Raw genomic sequence first — 16,474 nt, 5'->3', positions numbered from 1 at the left:
TGGTCAATTTCATTGACATTACTGTGTTGAATATTTCGGGCACAAACCTGGGTCCACATTTTCGCGTTCCGCCGTTATATTATAGCAGTGCGCGTCAGTGTGGACCCGGCTTTAAGAGGTCGATAAGTAAAAATGAAACTTAAAGATAAAAAGAAGGAGACAGAGCTAAGACTCGAGAATAAGTGTCCATATCCAGAAAATCATTCCGTATCGAGCGTATTTTATTAGCCAGGTGATCTAATTAGAGGTTTATGGAGACTATTACCGATTGGGTAAAAGAATGCTTTGTGGGGTGGAGTTATTTTATCAGATGTCGTGGCTGATTTTCAAAAGACATACGTAATTTAGAATTTAAGAAGAACCGGTTATGACGCTGTCAGAACTTTCGTTCACTGTTTAACGTTCAAATGCTTCAAGCAAACTTTTTAAATTTTGGGACTTTACTGAGTTACGATGTAACTGACCATGAGTGCCAAATGCAACGTGCGTGTTATTTCAACAATTTTAGCGTTCCTGAATTTCTTGTCACAGTGAACTTACTAAAACTGCAGCTGTGGTATCTTGCTTGGTGACACACCCTATGCGACTCCACACCCTCCACCCCCCCCCCCCATTTAAAAGAAGGTTGAGGTGAAACAGGGTGTTTCATGTTATTGTTGTTGAAATAACATTCAATATGACACTCCTTTTTCGATCTTTACTTTTTATGTATGAGGGGATGGTTATTCATGTAACAAATGCTTCGAACCCCCTCTGAGCTTAAGTTTAAAGCAGGGAAGATCTCTATCTATCCACCTGTCTTTATTATCCAGAGTTTCCGCATAAAACACAGTCACTAAGTACAACTGCGGGATGGCTAAACAGTAGAGCATACAGGCTTGGATTCAAACCAGTAACCTGCCGAGTACGAACCCCATTCCACAAGGCCCAGTTCCCAAGCTGCACGTCGCTGCCTGACCTTACCCGGAGCAGCAAGACAGAGCCTTTACTGTCCTAGTGTGTTCGTTGCTTGTGTTCTCAGCTTCAATAACAAATATAATGCTCCCTGCGCTGTGATCTAATAGGGCAAACCACGGAAGTCTAGAATACTTTCCCAGAAGTCAGATTTCTTGAACAGCCCAGCGACTATTACATTGTCAAGAAGCATTCTGTTCTCTAGTTTGTTTCGCAGTCAAGTCTAGAGCTCATAACGTGACGAAAACAGTCCTAAATTATTTGAATACATTTATACAAAGACTGAATAATGACTACAGAATTTCAAGAAGCTAAACCTACGATGGCTCAATTTTGTGGGCCCTCAGATTTTAATTGGGAAACTTGGATGTTTTCAAGTTAATGTATGTTCAATAATTCTCTTGTGTTTATATTATTTACGACGCGAGACTTGGTCAATGGCATTTATGCAGTGTCAAAAACGCCTACATTTTGCGTTTTGGACGAATGCTTTTGTGCTGAAAAGCTTGAAACATTGGGTACTCGGTTAGTAACAGCGGAGGGATACATAGTGACATAGCGTGGGAACCGTGGCGCGCCATTTGCTTGTCTGGTCTGTGACGTCACTTATCCCAGGTTAAAATTTATATAATTTTATGTGTGTCGAACTTTAAAACCCAAATAATAGGCGTACTAAATATATTTAGTGACGTCTGCACTTATTATTTTGATCATTAAATGCCGTCCGTTTGTTAGATTTAGCTTGAACCGTCACAGGATGTCAGGTGGGGTGACATCTTACGGGCGAAATCGCTCTTCATTTTTTTAATCGCGTAGCATCAGAGAGCCATTAGCCTTCGTAAGGGTGAGACGTGAGCCTGCCTGCAATCTATCTTGGCCTACAGCGTACGAATCTGGTATTGTAGAACAAGCAACTAGTGTTTATAAGTTGTATTAAATAGTTTACGTGAAATTAATTGTGATTTCGTATTAATAGAAACAAATTAAATGTTCTCGGACACGTCAAAAAGCTACTTCACTTTAGTTTGTATAGTTGGACAAAAAGTAGTTCGTGGTGTATGCAAATCAGGTCGTGTGAAACAATGAAGAAGTTTTCACTAAAAACGTTGTAACAGTTTCGTAATTTGAAATAATTTCGACTTGCAAAATCATTATTTACGATATTCTTTCCAACATGGAAAATTACGTGCGAAGTTTGTAGCCATTATGACGGTCTTTTTGCGATGCAGAAATATTAAATATTCAAGTCATTCAGAAATGAAGAACTTTTCCAAAACATTAAATTTGTTTGCCGACTTTTGAACACGTACACAAAATTACTGCTGACCAGTGGCTTTGTAATCCGCATAGCCTATAGGAACTGTACCGAGTGCACATTAATATGAATAATTAATTAGTTGCATAAGTGGTAGACATTTTGATTTTTCCGAGTGTTGTATTTTTTCGCCGACATGAATATTCAGGCTGATCTGAATCATATTACATATTAATAATGAATGAGCTTTGCAAAGTTTCTAGAAGTTTGTCTTCAAAATTCTGGCGAACGTTTGGGAATCAAATTAACTGTTGATTGTCATTCTTATGATTTAGTCTAAAAATTCAGTGGTCCCATTGTAAAGTTATTGTCATATTTTTATGCAAATAATTTGAAATGCACTTACTTAAATAATTATTGTGATAATATTATGTCAGTTCGGTTTCATATAATTTGATGAGTACATTTCAGTCAAATAGGATTACGATGCACTCAGATGTCATTGCTAATATTAAATAGTTTTGTTTTCATATTTATAATCAGCTATTTACATGTGACATTACCGTAAAATGACCTCGCTCGGCTCACTGCTTGTTGCATCCGGAAGGCTCTCGGATAGATTCCCGAGCTGGAACAGAAGGTTTCGTGTTTTTATCCAGTTTCTCAGCGCATAACTAGTCACTGTGTCTTATATTATACTTTATTTTCGAAGCTGCATAAGGATACGAGCACTAATGTACCAAAGTTAAGTCGTGGGCAATTCTTTTGCTGATCCTGGGATTTGGGATTCGTGCAATAGAATGACGGACAATTGTCTTCCTGTGATTAAATGAAAAAGCTAATTGCACTTGAGGAATGTGAAATTCATTCCTTAGGATGTCTGCACCATTCCACCCCTTCAAACTACGTTGCATTTTATCTTTACGTCGACACGTTAAATGATTTGTTACATCTTTGCAGCTTTTCCTGTACTCTCACGTAAAATATTCCCATTATCCCTAGAGTCCCTAGGAATTCTTTCACTATTTCATCTTCCAGGATAGGAAACCATGAACACTTTTCATCTCCTCGTAATCTCCCGTCGTTTGTTCTACTTAGGCTACGAAGTCTAAACTGCAATGCGTTTAAAAAGTTCGGTTCATTGCGTTCAGGATTTGTACAAAACTTGAAACATTTTAACCTGCACCAACAAATTATTCCCCATTATAGCCAAGGTTGTTGGGTAGTGACTGAGTAAGAGCAGTAACTGTCAAATCCGCTGCTGTTGACGTCACGTAAATTAAACTTTGACGTGACGTCAGATTTTGATATAAAATTATTTGATGGAAGACTCCACAAACGAATCGTACAAATTAGAATTCTTTCTGCATGACTAACTCACTAATAAACCTAACAATTCTTTCCTTCTGTGTGCATGCCCGGCAAAAACTAACTTTTCATGATTTGTACGTTCTCGTGTTGCTTCTTTGAATGTGGACAAATTTTAAAGAATGAACTTCAAACGAATTCAGGACAGTAAATAAATGGGACCAAAGGCGTCCCCACTCACAAATTCAAGCAATATTATAAAGAGTAGTATGATAATATTAAAAATGTCGCTAAATATGTTACGTGAAATGGGTAGTTGGACAGAACTTTCTGTTTAAGGTGTTTTGTTCTGAATTTTCCAAATGTTGAACACAGGTTCCATATCAGGTAAATTTCTGGTGCGTTTCTTCAATAAGAGCTCTTAATTAATTCACATCTCGACGCTGAGGCTCTCTGTCCCTCTTCCAGCTTTCGATTCTCTTCCACGTCTTCATACATTACAACGTTTTCGGGAAATTCACTGCCACAAAAGAACACGGAAGTTCATTTTCGTCACCAGAAATACGGAAATTCTACTCCTAGTCCGAACCATTTAATTTAAATTCGGATCTTAACTCCGTTTTAATAATATTCTCCTCCACTCCGAGTTCCCTTAGCTCGTGTCACGTGTTTCCGTGTCAAAATTTTGTGCTAGGTTTCAAATTCCTTGGGCGTGGCCTTCTTGATGTAACCACAGGAAGGAATGAAATAAATGAAACTCCTTCAACTGATACATCGTTGTTATATCATCATGCTTCGAGTCGAGAATAATTTAAGTTATTGTAGAGTATGTTCCTTTAGTTTCTAATTTGTTCTGCACTAGAAAAGATGATTCCATGGACCCGGAATCAAAACTTTGAAATGGCAGCTTTAAATAATTCATTTTGACCAAACATCGGACGGCCGTCTTCGCTATGTGAAACTGAATAAAATCACGAAACCAAGCAAAGAGGAGGTTTTTGATCAGAGGAGCTTATGAATGCAACCAGTGGTGGACGGAGCACGGAAAACCAAAACTGTTTTGTTATTCTTAAATTGAGATTTGCAGACATCAGCAACAAATCTTTTTAAAATTGGTTGTCTGTCCATTGAAGAGCCTCCCCCTCCCCCCACAGCTTATATTTTATACGCAACGTGTTATGTATGCTGTCTAAATGCCCAGCCAATCGTAACCATTTTGATTTGTTTATGGCTGTGATGTTCTCACACTAAAAGGGCATGTTACACGATCATATAACTTGCCGAATTCGATGGCGTACGCATTCATCACGAACTAACAGACATGTCGAAATTTCGTAATTATCTCGCGCGGTGTATTACAGGCAGGCAGGCTCTGGTCATTGCGGTATGATTTTCGATAAACCTGGAAATATAAGAGAATATTTACTCGTCAGGGATTTGGAAGTGTTCAGTGTTTAGTGTTCAGTAAAGATTGCCTCAGAGTTTCGAAAGAGTGTAAAGTCTGTGTGTGAGTGAAGCGGCCCTCTGAGTATTTGTGGTTGTGTTGTGTTGTGCCAGCGAGAGACTTCGAACCAGGGACCATGGCAAGAGGAGCAACGCGCAAACAGTAAAGTTAAGAGAAAACCAGTGTCGGCCGAACCCCTAGTGTACGAGGACCCATCCGCTGGAGGATGGGCTTGGCGCTCGCGGCAAATTTTGTCCGCCATAGCATCGGCACGGTCTTATCAGGTCAGCCAGGCCTCAGGTTGCCAACGATAACCACGTCGGTCCGTGCCAGGCAACTTGTATTTGACGCAGCGCCCGCCACGACTGAGGGCATGTTAGGTTAAGGTCAAGTTGGCAACCCTGTGCACTTTATATAATTTTTTTTTATATTTTGTAAGTGTCCTCCCTGCCCTCCCCGATAGGTGCCCATGTTAGGTCGCGTGAACTTAGCTTTTGTGCCCATGGCAATGGACGTTCAGTTGGGAGGGTTTGATATTTCTGTGTGTTTTTTTATCACAGGGTGCACAACTTGACAGGTTCGGTCGGCACGACCAATGCAATTAATGCGAGAAGGAAAGACAGACAAAAAGAACTTTTGCATTCTCTTCCTGTGAACAAATCGCATTGCAAGGAAAAAGATTCAGTAAAGTACAAAATACGTGTTTTGGTTCTTCAATCTTTCGCTTCAGTGCTGAAAGATTTGTCTGAATCTGTAAGGTTATTTATTGTCAGGAATTCTGAAGAGAAATATTATGTTTTGTTGTGTGTTTTATTCTGTGAACTGAATTACAGGTTATTCGACGTTAGAGAAAGACATCGATTGTGTTTTTTCTTAAGAAAGCGTAATTCTGCGTTATCGAACGCAGATCAGTTACACGAACATTTTGCGTTTCGTTTGTCAGCGAGAATCGCGGAATTCGCGCCGGAGTTAGGATTTTACACGACGAAAACTTCGCTGACGTAATAACGCGCTTTGGTTTCGTGTGTTGTTCCGGGACGCGAATCCGTGTTTCTGTGTTCTTTTTTACAGGACGGCGAACTCCTAGCACGGGCGTAAAGGTAAGTGACAGAATAAAGGTGAGTGAGAGAGGTTCGACGTTGTTTGGTCCTCATTTCCGACGTTTCGTTCTTCGATTCAGTGACCCATCATTCCAGCGCGACAAATCTGAATTTCGTGTTCTCGTTTCATTTCCGATCTTATTGCGACGTCGTAAAAGCTCGATAAATGTCAGTCGATGATTCCGCGTTTTCGTTCGCCGAAGTGGATGCCTTGCAGTCGTGTCTCTTCGAAGTTGCGCTTGTCAAAACAGACAACTGCAGTGAGCAATCATAAATGGCTACTGAAGTCTGCGCATGCGCACAGCAGAAGAGATGAATCATGGCGTTAACGAACAGATCAGGTAAGTTTTCTGCGTTCGTGTTCTTACTTCCAATGTATGATTGTCGAGCCGTTCTTACAGAAGTCGTTTTGTTTGTTTGTTTTTTGTTACAGGTCCCGCTCATTTCCTGTGCCTCAACGTGGCGAGCGGGTGAAACAAAGAACGATGCACGCCCGAAATTGGTCACACTGTTTCGTCTGTGTGCGGTTATGATTCGTGATTTCCCCAAGTTAATTGTCCTTTAAACGTTTCAATGTTATTTCGCGTCGCCTATTGACACGTGTTCGTGTGTCTTATTTTCTCCAGGTTGTGAGGATTTGAATAGGAGAGTCGACTTATGTACATAAGTGACGTGGAAATTATAATGGAAATGTCCGGGCAGTATTTTACGAAGTTGTGATTCATCGATTTTGATTAATATCGTTCGGATAATTTGGACAATTACTAGCGTACGGATACGATGACACTAATAGGTGGTCTTTAAAAAACACAGACGAGGGGGATTGTTTTGATTTCTTAATTGTGACACTCTGTGGCACTTATAAAAGTGTCAATTATTTGCTTCCATGAATGTACAGAATTGAAAAATTTGACAGGGTGACCAAAAATGCTCGGAATGATGAAAGAACGTTTTGATATTTTGGCCAAGCAACGGAAGTGTGATGATATAAACTTCTGTTAAACCTCTGTTGTGTGACCACAGAGTTGTATTCGTGAATCTGGTAATTTAGAAATTATGGGGATGCATTGTTCCTTGGCCAAACAGGATGAACCTGATAATTTTAAATAATTTCCTGGTCACCAAACCCTCGTTCACAGCTTTAAATGCATTCATCAGTATTTAGCTTTTCATGAAGCTCCCTCTTACAAATCCTGTCATTTCAATCTGAACCTGTAACCTAGCAACCTTAAATTTATTTTCATGTTAGCGATGTCATGTATTGAATGTTAACCGAAGAGATTTTCTCTATCTTTCCTAAACTATTCATTTGTCTGTAGTAATAGCAGTGCCTGGATCCAGTTTTTGAAATTTAATGTCTGAAATAGTAATTCTTATAATAATTTCTCTAACTATACAAGAGTCAATTAACTCGACATTTTATCACAAGAATAATTTTAACATTTGCCTTAACGTCACGTATAAGAATTGTGGAATGGAGGGCTCAAAATCCATCAAAAGGTTTCAGGTAACTCGTGTCATCACTAGCTCAAGTTGAATTTTGATACTCGGTGAAAATGATGTAAATCTCTGATTTATCGGAAGGTACTACGCCTGCAGGTACATGGAGCAACTAACAAAAACCAGGACAGCTCATCCGCAGTCCAATACTTGAGCACAGGACATCCAGAACACAGAGCAGAGGGGCTACGCCTTCAACAATTCATCATCACGAAGTTTTGTTGTTAATTTGATACATGTTTTTGGATATTTCCTGGGGATTGAGACGAGCTGCATCCAGTGGGTTTTCTAGTGTTACAGGATAATGGAAGCAGAGCCAGCGTCTGAAATATTGTTTTTTTTACAAAAATAAACAAAAATATATTTGTTTCGAAAGTGCAATTAGCCTCTTCACCGTCCAGTAAAATGTTAATTTTAACTTTGTCCAGTGTTCCGTTGAACCACTGACACACTCGTGATACTACAAACCTTGAGATTTTTTAATCCTGGGACTTTCAGAATGCAGGCCTCAGACATTCCTTCTAAGATCAACATTCCAGGAAGTGCACTTCGGCTTATTTGTGTCATCTTAAACATCTGCATTTTTGGGACTCAACATTGCTTTAAAATGTGGCTGCCGTATCAGGAGATTCACATGCGATGGAGTCAGAGCGTTTATAGCAACCGTTATCAGTTGGCTAGATTCCGGATTATCTTCAGGTCTGTCTTTCTGTCACACGTTTATATCAGTTCCTAGCGTAATGTGACCCGCCTATCTTCATTTTGTTCGACAGTAACACAATTTATTCCAGCAGTATCAATACAAATCACATTAAAATTACGCAATTTATAATATTTCTCTTTAGAGTAAATTAAAAGTAAAAATTCCTTCACGGCGACTACCAAAAACACGTAAATAAAACCGAGCGTCTTACTCCAGACTCCTGCCACTTCCACAAGAGGCGACACCATCACCTCGTTTTCATCTCGTACTACCAAGGTCTCCTACGTCGCACTCGCATAGCAAATTATGATGAGCATTGACTATTATATTAGGAGCAAACATTCGTGTGTTTTTAAACATAATTCTCGTGTGTTCTAATGGTGGTGCAATGTATTCAGTACAGCTGTTTCTCTGTCGTTCAATATCCTAGAAACAGAGCCAGCTCCTGAAACGTAGTGGCTTCATTTTTGGAATACTGAGCGATGGGTGACGTCCAGATAAACACAAAAACTTAGGACTTAGCACCTCGTATTTGATTCTGTGTAAAAATGTTGTTTTGAAATTGATGATGCTAAAACTTCTGTCATTATTTACGAGATAAATTATTAGTATTAACTGCAATTATGAATTGTAAAATAGTATCAAAGATACTGGACTGAGAGCTGTGTTTTAAGTCCACCTGACGTCTTATTTTCAGGAGCTTAAAATGTCGCGTTTGATACATTTCATTGCCTCATCTTTCTCAATTCCTCGTGGCGTCTATTTCGATTCTGTCTCTGTATTTGTTTTTGATTTGTGCGGTCGAAATTCGAACTCCATTACGACAACGGAATCATCCAAATTCGAAAGAGTTCAGAGAAAGTTTCCTGCTTTGTGCCACGGTAATTACGAATGCATTTTAGTTACAGTAAATATCTCAGGCGGCGTCTTGATGACTTCCCTTTTCAATTCGTTTAAGAACAAAATTAACTTTTTTCCATGTTTGATTTTGCCATTGCCCTGACCTCTGTACATTTACGGTTGGTCTCAATTTCAAGGTCAGAGGCGTACTGCGTGTTTTTGTGCAGTAATTGCCACTTACAAGGAAGATAATGTTTCGCTTGTTCAAATCTTAGACCTAAGCCACACCCAGAATTTACTTTTAACTTTATTTTGTCCGTACTCTGTGCACTCGGATCTTGTTTATATTCGACACCTTAATGTCTTTTCCTTATCTTTACGTTATTTATAAATTTTATTCTATTTTAACTCGTCCTATTGTTTTAGCGCTTGGTTGTAACCGCCCTTCTTGATTGCTGTCAAGCAAATGGATTAATTACTTAAGTCTTTATCATCATCATCATTGACAGTCGGTTCAATTTCCACTTCGGGTTTAGATTTTGTAAAGTTTCATAATCGTCGTTATTGTGGGGTTTGGATAAAACCAGTTAAGAGTCATCCGCGAAAGACTTGCTCGTGTTGTGTTGGTGGACGTGTATTCACGTTATTAGACTCCTATGTCACTTTTATTAAATTCGATGTAAAACAGGGCAATTTATAGTACGAATTAAAAGTGTGCTGACCACGCATTACTTAGTTTGCTTTTTCTCTATGGAAATCTGTAAAAAAAAAAGTCAAAGCAGGAGGTAATGGGAATATTTAGTGATCATCACCGAGAGGGAGTTTCCAAACAGTCGTTAACGAGAGATGGGCAATAGCAGTTGTCCTATGATCGAAAAATGTGACTTGCCAGTGATGAGATTGCTTTATGTAAGTCAGGTAAGTGCAATGAGTGTTATGGATTGTGTGTTTTGCTACAAGTGATTTTAAGTGAATATTGCCGGGATTAATTTTGTTTCACAGTCGTGACGTATATTAGAAGTGATAACTTGTGAATGGGTTGGTAGTGAGAATGAGAAAATTTGTCTTTTGAAAATGGAAGGTGCGAGCTCATTGACTAAGGTAGAAGTGTTAACTGTGTGTTCTTAGAGGAGTGTGAGGCATACCTCGTGGAACCTGAGTCTTGGAGGTGGGGTTGATTGATTGGTGTGTGCATGTTCCTTTTTTAAAAATATCTCTATTTTTCTTTATATAATTTTTAGTAATTTTTGGTGAGTATTTATTTGTATTTTGGCGTTGGGTTACTTCACTACGTGTAGAATGAAATTTGAGGAATGCCACTGTAACAGTTTCATAGCAATGGCCCGGTATACTGGCATGTTACTTAAACGCAATAATTAGTGCTGAAGTTCACACCAGAGGACTGAGTAGTGAAATCACTTTCTAAATTTTCTGATGCGTTTCACCGGACTACTAAGTTGTTAAGAAAATGGTGGACTGGTTTCTGATTGGATGGGTAATTTTAAAATCAGCTTATTTTGTGAGACAAATGAGTTATTGTCGCCAAGAGAAAATTCATTACTTACCACTAGGACCACATCAGTGAAAGACTTTACTGCGAGTGGACAGCCTTGTCTGTAGTCTGTTTACCATCAAAACGACACGAGTCCTTGGCTTATGTGACGTCCAAGTTTAGATTTTGACCGTGAAGAAGCCACTGTAAATCCACAGGCCCTTAAATTTACCACCCAAAAATTTAAGAAGAAGGGCACATATCCATGTGAGTCATACATTGTTTCTTCAATATTATTTGGGTTCTTGTGAGTCTAAAAACAACTTTGGCTCATAAATATAGATCGAAAAGTAGTTGGTGAGCCATAACTCCGTAAAAAGAATTAGATACTTGCAGGCTGTTCTTCGGGAAAAGCAAAGACAGTTTGAATTTGGTATTTAGTTTTCTCGAAAGTGAGTTTTGTGGACTCGTGTGGTCTCTATAACGACCAATTCAGTATAAGTAGCGGTTCAAAGTTGTTTTGTTGTATACTCTAACCGTGGGACTCCCATTTATCATGTCAAAAGGATTTTATTTCAACGAAACTGAGTCCACGACGCAATTTACTTCATCATGCTTACACCCAATTTCCCACCAGGTGAACAGATGCCCAGCGCTCGAGATAAATAAAAGATCTGCCTAATGAGAAGTGGTCAGTGAACATCGCCAGAATATCCTGCTACAATTATCAGGTTTGTGAAAACAATGGGGCAGGTAAGCAAACTACGTAACAGTTTTACCACAACACCGCAACAAACAAGCTCCGAGATTTTTCAACCTTTCGAGGAGCGTGTGGGTCTCTCTACTCCCGACTGCCAATGCGGTGACGGAACTCCGACAGACTGAGTTCTTACGGAAATTCTGCTGTGGCACAGAATTTTCTGTACTTCGCTGTCATTCTCCTCGCGTGATGGGGCTTACGATAACGCCCTTGCTTCTAGCCGTAACCGGGTTTGACTCTCTGTCCGGCATCTGACGTATTGACATCGTCTTTGTATTCATTTCCGGTTTGCTGCCCAAAACTATGTAACAATCGCTTTCAGACCCTTCCGATGCATCATTTACAGTCATTCGATTCAATACCACGTAATCCAAACACTTGATACAATGTCCTTCAGTTTGACTGTTGTTCTTTACGTTTGTAGGGACCCAGTTAACACGCCGATCTGGTGATCTGACAGTTTCTGTCGAATCACCCCGACTTTCCGACTGAATCACTCTCGATGCGAAGCTGCACCCCTTCAACGGCAAAGTGAACCATTTAAATATACAAGCAGTTCTAAAAACATGACTCGTTTTACTGAAGTATTTCTATATCCTAGTCATGAGCAACGTTTTTACAACTGTTCCATCTTTTCTTGTCTCAAAGTGTATCCGCCTTGCAGAGTAAAGTCTGCGCTGTCCTAAATATCGTCTTAATTACGTAGTTAGAATATTCAACTACAGAACTTGATCTTAGAACCGTCTCAACGGAAACCATACGTACTTGCGTGTAGATGTAATATACGACTACCAGATGTTACATGACGTTTTACGTGGCTGTGCCGTCAGCACTGAAAGGGCTCTGGTATAAGACGAGCGGGTCGCATCTCGTCCCCAAGAACAGAAAATAGCGGTCGCTACCCGAAACCAGAGCCCACCACAGGAATCTGTCCACTCTCTCCCCATTGTACACGCACGTATAAAATCAGTCACCGCATCTGAACAAGATGCATAAGGAAAAAGTCCTGCTTTGTTTTGAAACTTTCATCTCGTTAATTTCAGCAGATTACGTCGGTAATATTGATAATGAGTACCTATATAAATGGAGGGAACACGAGGTTTAAAACACGGTACATTCAAATGAAACAGTGAAGGACCGTATCATTGAACAATTCACAGTAATGACAATAGGCCCAACCATTGCAATATCCCAGCGACTCGTCATTTATTCAAATACAGATCATGGTGACGCTATTCCTGATGATTAACTACGCACCACACTCCATTCTGAGCTATGGGAGAACGGAGGTATTTCTGCAAACATTCTTAACACTTGAGGGGAGACAGATTTGCATTCCGCCCGCCATGCCACCGAGAAGAGAACCCGGTACCCGCTGGATAGGAGTCTGTGAGGCACAATGGATGTTTCGGCGAAGATAAAAATTCTACCCTGCCCAGGACCGAACCCTGGTCTCTCAGCCTGGTCGCCACACTGATTGAACAGAAACTAGAAATTAATAATTATACAATTCAGTTATCGATTTGAGTGCATAATTTAAAATTCTTTTAGCACAGATATTAGGTACCTTAAATTGTAAAAAAAAGTAACACCTAATCTTCGCCCACGTACAAAGTGGTTCATGTGACAGCAATAAGTTACTCGTTAACCCTTTAAAGCAGGGGCCCCAGTACACAAATTTTTATATGAAGTTGAAATTGTGGGGTCGGTTTTTTGGGGGGCGGTGTTGGTAAAAACTTAAAATACGGCAAATAATAAATTACGTGGTGGACATCGCGTCAGGCGACCACTGTCCCAGAACATTCGAGACGAAACTTAACGCACAGAACCGGAGAGACATTTCTAGATGTTTACCGAACGCAAGCCTGGTTCATGAGTTTTCATGGAAAAAGGTTCAAGGCAGGAATCGTGTCAGGCGGGGTTGGGGGAAAGAGAGAGGGAGGGAGAGCGCGGATGTTCGACGGGACACGTTCTTAAGTAGACTGAACCAGTTGGTGATGTAATAGGTAAATAATCGGGCACACAGTACAAGACTCATTTGGCGATGATTACAGAGCCGCCACAGGACACGACGGTGGATAATCGAAGCTGAGCGTTGCGTTCAGACTTCGATTATGAAATTCAAATTAAGCCAGTAATAGCGTTCGGTCCACTGTCGCTATGTCGACACAAAGCCACATTTCACGGAAGATGAGCTTCAAAGAAACCGTAAAACGACGATGAAAAACAACGCCAAGCTTTGTGACGCCGAACGAAAACGGCGTACTTGTCACAGACGAACGTAAGGTGCCTTCAAACGTGGAAAACTGGCGCCATGCGTCGCGAAGCCTGTCATCGAGACCCGTCGAAAAGACGCCACTGTTACCGCAGGTGAGCTTCAGCTGAAATAGTGCTGAAACAGCGCCGATTTGGAAATTAGGTTGATTTTGGATTTTCTATGATAAACGATTTTATTCCAAAATGTTTTTGTAGTTAGTAATGTCATCTTTTACGTTAAACCTTCACGCATATGTAGATAATACTATTTCAGCAAAAAACGCATTAGTGAAGGGTAGGGGTTCATAAATGTTGGGTCGCGAAAACGTTTTGGTGGTTCGCGTTGCGAAATTCAAAGCATAATTAATTTTACATTATTAATAATTTAGTCAAGTAAATGTTACCGACGAATTTTTAAGTTTATTTTTGTATTTGTAAATGCACTTTTATTCACACAACAATAAATAAAATATAACACTGACGTATTTCCAAAAAAATATATTTAATTTGTCCCTAATTGAAAAACTATGGGTCGCCAGGCAGAATAATTTTTAAATGCTCGCTCGCAAACAAATACGTTTACATATCGCTGGTCTAGAGGAATATGAGTGGTGAAATTTTCGTATTTTTCTGCCTACGCTGCTGTACTTTTTAAATAAAAAACATTTATATGTTTTTGTCTTATAAGTAAACCACATAGCCACGGTGGTCTAGCGGTTAGAACGCTGGCCTTGAAATCCTGGGGTCTAGGGTTCGATTCCCGGCGGTGCCCGAATTTATAACTTGTGTTGGGCAAGGCCGTGGTCTAGGCAACACGGAGTTTTCCTCCGTGGCATCCCAACAATTACTCAATTCACACACAGAAGAAGGCAATGGCAAACCACTTCTGGATCATCTGCCAAGAACGTATATGAACAGGTCCCAGTCCGAGAAAAGGATGGAAGGATCCTGTTCATATGGACCTGTCGTCAGACAGAGCACTAAATAACAATAAGATGAGGTGGTCTAACGGTTAGAACGCTGGCCTTGTAATCCTGGGGTCTCGGGTTCGATTCTCGGCGGTGCCCGAATTTATAACTTGTGTTGGGCAAGGCCGTGGTCTAGGCAACACGAAGTTTTCCTCCGGGGGCTTCCCCGGTTTCTCCGTGGCATCCCAACAATTACTCCATTCACACACAGAAGAAGGCAATGGCAAACCACTTCTGGATCATCTGCCAAGAACGTATAAGAACAGGTCCCAGTCCGAGAAAAGGATGGAAGGATCCTGTTCATATGGACCTGTCGTCAGACAGAACACTACAAATAAAAAAATAAAGTAATCCACACACAACTGTAGCTGTATTTCTGCGTTGCAATACATGTAAATGCATTCATTTGAAATTGAATAGTAAAAAATGAATTTCAGATGGGATGGTTTTTAAGGATTTTCCAAAAAGTTTAATATTGGATTCACTATGTCGGTTTCCTCAGAAACCGCTCAGTTTTGAATAGTGGATTGGAGTTTGAAAGACTGTTGTAGGTACAAAAGTGTCTTGTCACACATGTGGAAAGACTTGAATCAATCAGAAATACACTCAGCGAAACACGAATTACCGGTTGAACTAACATGAATAAGATGACTCGGGATAAATGTAACGCGCATGCTCCAACGAATGAACAGTATTTGGTTGGAGTCACTGACGAAGAAGGGGTAAGGCAGCCGGTCTCTGCTTCTTTAGAGAATCTGTCGAATTGTGTTGAGGTAGCTTACGCGGTCGGATGTGGGGGAATTGAATCCGGCCAACAGACCGCCCGTCGAAAGATCAGTGTGACTCATCGATACTTTAACGACTGTCGTTTGTTTTATAGTGTGTCTCGAAAGCGCTTAGCTGCTAATTTGCGTGTGATATGAACCTCAACCAGTTCAACCCATTCATCATTTCTAAAAGATGTTGTGTATCAATATTTTATATATCCGTGTCGGTGTTACAAATGGTTTGTTTGGAAGATATTTTCCTCTCATAGCAAAGTATTTCTGCCATGTTCTATTACTGTAGTTCTAATTAGTAAATTACGCACGTGAAATTTTCCGGTCACGAAATTTGCTCTTTTACCAAGAGTCGTACTGATTTAGTCGTGAATACAAATTATTGTTCAGCCTTGAATATGGAGACACTGTGTTCCTCCTAAATATTGGTATTGATATGGGCTCGTGAGTGACCGTTGCTGAAGGGTTGCCAACGGACACACTGACTCACGCTATTAAATCTAGAAGAAATCACGGGGATGGAGGCCAGTTGTCAGGGATTCGCACATCGGCCGAGGCTGTCGTAAAGCAAGTGTTCTCAGAGGTCCGCGATGAGACTCAAGGAACGCTGATTGTGATGCCACCTGCTTGGCTGCCAGAATGTTCTCGTTAAAGCGAATCGGCTTCCAGATCACTTCCTTCGGCGACCTCTTTATTGAAAGGAACGTAGTCTATTATAGTCGTGTAGCGGAACCCCGTTACAGCGTTTGAATAAACTTCCTTATAACGAACATTTTCTCCTCTTTACACGTTACAACGTACATTGATTTTCAATCAGTAGCTTAACGACATGTCAATATAACAATCAATCACATATGTAAAGGTTGCGAGAGTTGAATGTTATGGTGTGTGTAATGGTCATTTTCCATAGAATGTATTTAGGATTTAAGCCTGCCTTCAGACTCTGTAGTGGATTGTCTTTTTGCCATTTCTCTCGCCTTGTTAGTCATGACGTCACTATTTGCTACAGTTATGATTTGTGAACTCAGTTTCTTGTACTTGTATATTTAAGCGAGCATTTATTTGAGGAAGCTGCGTGTTTGCTATGGAAATGTGACGCTCTAGCAATTTTATAT

At 40.2% G+C, this 16,474-nt stretch overlaps 1 long non-coding RNA gene across 1 annotated transcript; it reads left to right on the top strand.

The window, feature by feature from the left end:
- Positions 1-6,495: 6,495 nt before the first annotated feature.
- LOC147874499 (uncharacterized) lies at positions 6,496-8,395 on the top strand. Its single transcript, XR_015534057.1, has 2 exons — positions 6,496-7,990; positions 8,335-8,395. It is a non-coding gene; the product is annotated as an uncharacterized LOC147874499 (long non-coding RNA).
- The last annotated feature ends 8,079 nt before the right edge of the window (positions 8,396-16,474 follow it).

This window comes from Zootermopsis nevadensis, unplaced genomic scaffold (genome assembly GCF_977971745.1).
Source record: "Zootermopsis nevadensis isolate Lab colony 2312 unplaced genomic scaffold, Znev_1.0 Znev_ptg000008l, whole genome shotgun sequence".
Lineage (NCBI taxonomy): Eukaryota > Metazoa > Arthropoda > Insecta > Blattodea > Termopsidae > Zootermopsis > Zootermopsis nevadensis.
The sequence above is the reverse complement of the archived record's forward strand: the minus strand, read 5'-3'. Positions and strand labels throughout refer to the sequence as shown.